The sequence below is a fragment of the Ursus maritimus genome, unplaced genomic scaffold (assembly GCF_017311325.1).
Source record: "Ursus maritimus isolate PB19 unplaced genomic scaffold, ASM1731132v1 scaffold_1, whole genome shotgun sequence".
Classification (NCBI taxonomy): domain Eukaryota; kingdom Metazoa; phylum Chordata; class Mammalia; order Carnivora; family Ursidae; genus Ursus; species Ursus maritimus.
The window spans coordinates 56,635,400-56,639,633 of NW_024423343.1; the positions used below are offsets into that span (position 1 = coordinate 56,635,400).

General features: G+C 38.6%; 1 long non-coding RNA gene across 1 annotated transcript in view; it reads left to right on the forward strand.

Annotated features, from left to right (window-relative positions):
• The first annotated feature begins 268 nt into the window (after positions 1-268).
• The window catches only part of LOC103659579, a 28,637-nt gene continuing 24,671 nt past the window's right edge, over positions 269-4,234 (forward strand). The window contains exon 1 of the long non-coding RNA XR_005838431.1: positions 269-1,763. This is a non-coding gene — a long non-coding RNA (uncharacterized LOC103659579). The remainder of the gene's footprint in view (positions 1,764-4,234) is intronic.

Sequence of the window (4,234 nt, forward strand, 5' to 3'; positions counted from 1 at the left end):
GACGACATGGATGGTTCTAGAGAATATAACGCTAAACAAAGTCAGAGAAAGACAAATACCATATGATTTTACCCGTATGTGAAATTTTTTTTTAAGATTTTATTTTATTTATTTGACAGAGAGAGAGAGAGAGAGACAGGCATCGAGAGAGGGAGCACAAGCAGGGGGAGTGGGAGAGGAAAAAGCAGGCTCCCAGCAGAGGAGCCTGATGCGGGGCTCGATCCCAGAACGCTGGGATCATGCCCTGAGCTGAAGGCAGATGCTTAACCACTGAGCCACCCAGGCGCCCCTACCCATATGTGAAATTTAAGAAACAAAACAAAGGAAAAAAAAAAAGAAACGAAAAGACAAACTGTTAACTATAGAAACAAACAGATTGGGGTGGAGGGAGTGATGGGTGAAACAGGTGAAGGGGATTAAGAGTACACTTATCTTGATAAGCACTGAGTAATGGAATTGTTAAATCCCTGTATTGTATACCTGAAACTAATACAAAAAATTGTTAATTATACTGGAATTAAAATAAAAATAAGAATTTTTTTGGTTGAAGATTTTTTTGGTTGAAGATTAATATGTAAATTGATGTTTTCACCAAAGATCAAACAAAGTAGCTTTCTCTAAAGAACTCAATTTATTAAAGTATTCCCTAGGTTTATTACATCATGGTAAATAATAAACCACATCATTTAAGGGTTAACTAAAAAGAAAAAAACCAAAAGCTTAATTTCAGCTAGTATATTTTTTACGTAAGAAATACATGAAATTTAAGAAAACCTTAAATTTTCTAAGATATACTGCAAGGCATTAATTACCCACACAATTACCAAAATCCAAATACCATATCAAATTTACAGAGTGAGTCTCCCAAACTGTTTCTTAATTAATTTACATATCCTTATAATAATCTTTGTATTTAGGGAGTTGTTATTCCCATTTTGAATACAGAAAAACGCAACGAGTTGACCTGTGACTTTACGAAGGTTACCAGGTAATACAGATAGATTGTCTAGATAATTTGCTCAACATTACAGCGGACTGTATAAGTTACTTCCATCACAATTGAATGCTCACTTAACAAATACTTATTGAGTATTTGTTGAATACTGAGCACACAATGGTGGGAACAAAGACAGTTCCTAACCTCAGAAAGCTTCTATTTTACTGTGAAAGACAGATGTTAGAAATATAATTACACTTGTGATCAGGATCACATCTGGCTCTGAGAGTGTGTAACAACAGACTTGACCCTGTGGTATGGGGAAGACTTTCCTGAGGAACTCATGTTTCAGCAAAATTCTAAAGGATGAAAGGAACTACTGACATAAAGAAGAGCATATGAAATGAATGGTGCAAGCCAGGGGGACAGCCATTGTGAAAGAACTGGGCACACTCGAGGGTTTGAAAGAGCAGCATAGGAAGAGCTTTTTAAAAAGGGGAATGCACAGTTTGACAATACATATCTAATTGCCCACTTATGAGTACAGTAACATTATAGACACTTTAGAGCTATGAAATATTTATATGGAAAGGCCTCTGACTCATACTGTTAAATCATTGTGCCAAGTTTATTTTAAGGACCTTCTGAAATTTGGAGTTCATCATTATTTACTTCATTCAGAAGAAATACGTTAAGGGTGTCTATTGAAGATTGCAAGAAAGGGTGCCTATTTCTGTAAGCCTGAGAGTTCATGAACTAGTGGAGAATTTCTCTTCTGATACAAGACTTGGTGGAATTATCCATAACAAGGACCTGGAAGTCCTAGGTAAGCTCTAGGATCTTTGTTAATGTGAACCTAAGATGTTACCTTAAGTAGGAAAATTCATTGAACAGAGAGGTACATTCAAAGTCTGTTTAGAAAAATTGTCTTTTATTGGGGCCCCTGGGTGGCGCAGGCTAAGCATCTGCCTTTGGCTCAGGGCATGATCCCAGAGTCCTGGGATCGAGCCCCACATCAGGTTCCTCCACTGGGAGCCTGCTTCTTCCTCTCCCACTCCCCCTGCCTGTGTTCTCTCTCTCTCTGGCTGTCTCTCTGTCTCTGTCAAATAAATAAATAAAATTTTAAAAAAAAGGAAAAGAAAAAAAAATAAATAAAAAGGGGAATGCAAATTGATGCAGGTCCTGTGGAAAACAGTATGGAGGTGCCTTCAAAAGTTAAAAACAGAATTACCATATGAGCCAGTAATTCAACAACTGGGTATTTACCCAAAGAAAACAAAAACACTACTTCAAAAAGATACATGCACCCCTCTGTTTATTGCAGCATTATTTACAATAGCCAAAATGTGGAAGCAACCGAAGTGTCCAACCATAGATGGATGGTAAAGAAATTGTGGTACACACACACACACACACACACACACACTAGAATATTATTCAGCCATAAGAAAAAGTGAAATCTTGCCATTTGCACCAACATGGATGGACCCAGGGGGTATATTGCTAAGTGAAGTAAGCCAGTGAGAGAAAGACAAATACCATATTATTTCACTCGGGTAGAATTTAAAAAACAAAACAAATAAACACCAAAAAGAAGAAACAAACTCTTAAATACAGAGAACTGGTGGTTGCCAGAAGGGAGGTGGATGGCGGATGGGTGAAATTCATGAAGGGGATTATGAAAAAAAAGGAAAAAAATTGGCAAAACTGTAATAAGATACAGATGGGGAAATCGACAGGATCTTGTTGATAGTTGTTAAGGATTGGTACTTATTTCAATGATTAAGAGTTTTAGATTCAACAGTAAGAAAATGAACAACCTGATTTTTAAAATGAGCAAAAGATCTGAACAGATATGTCACCGAAGAAAATAGACAGATGGCAAATAAGCATATTAAAAGATGCGCTGCATCGGGGCGCCTGGGTGGCTCAGTGGGTTAGACATCTGCCTTCGGCTCAGGTCATGATCCCAGGGTCCTGGGATTGAGACCCATGTCAGGCTCCCCACTCAGCGGGGAGTCTGCTTCTCCCTCTCCTTTTGCCCCTCCCCCCGCTCATGCTCTCTCTCTAATAAATAAATAAAATCTTAAAAAAAAAAAAGATGCTCTGCATCATGTCATCAGCAAATTAAAATAATGAGATACTACTACACACCTTGAGATGGCCCAAATCCAGAACGCTGACCATGCCTAATGACAAGGATGTGAAGCAACAGAAACTCTCATTCATTGCTGGTGGAATGCAAAATCATAGTCACTCCGGAAGACAGTGCAGCAGTTTCTTACAAAACTAAACATACTCTTACCGTACCATCCAGCATTCATGTTGCTGGGTATTTACCCAAAAAACCTGAAAACTTAGGTCTACACAAAAACCGGCACCCATATGTTTATAGCAGCTTTATTCGTAATTGGTAAGACATGGAAGCAACTAAGATGTCCTTCAGTAGTAGATATCAGCAACCAAGATATCCAGACAATGTAATATTATTCAGCACGAAATAGAAATAAGCTCTCAAGCCATGAAAAGACATGGAGGAAACTTAAATGCAGCTAAGTTAAAGAGCAAATCTGAAAAGGCTATATACAGTATGATTCCAACTATATAATATTCTAGGAAAGGCGAAACTATGCAGACAGTAAAAAAGATAAGTAGTTGTCAGGGATTAGGGGGAGGGAGAGATGAACAGGTGGAGCACAGATGACGGAGGAGTGAATCTACTCTGTATGATACTATGATCATTAATACGTATCATTATACCTTTGTCCAAACCCATATGTACCCTAATGTAGATTATGGATTTGGGGGATAATGGTATGTCAATATAGGTTCATCAGTTATAGCGAATGCACCATTCTAGTGTGGGATGCTGATAGAGGGGGAAGTTGGAGGTGGGACAGTAGGTATGTGGGAACTCTGTACTTTCTGCTCAGTTTTGCTCTAAATCTAAAATTCTTTTCTCTTGTAATGGCATCCCTGTATTAGCCAAGAGCAAAATCAGGCAGATTATGGTTGTTATGAGAGAACTTTAAAAAAAAATTTCCTGGGCACTCTTTAAATATAATGATCCACTACTTTAGTAATAATCCTAATTACAATGATGGCAACAAATAAATATGATAATATAATCAAATACCTAGGGGCGCCTGGGTGGTATAGCGGTTAAGCGTCTGCCTTCGGCTCAGGGCGTGATCCTGGCGTTATGGGATCGAGCCCCACATCAGGCTCCTCCGCTATGAGCCTGCTTCTTCCTCTCCTACTCCCCCTGATTGTGTTCCCTCTCTCGCTGGCTGTCTC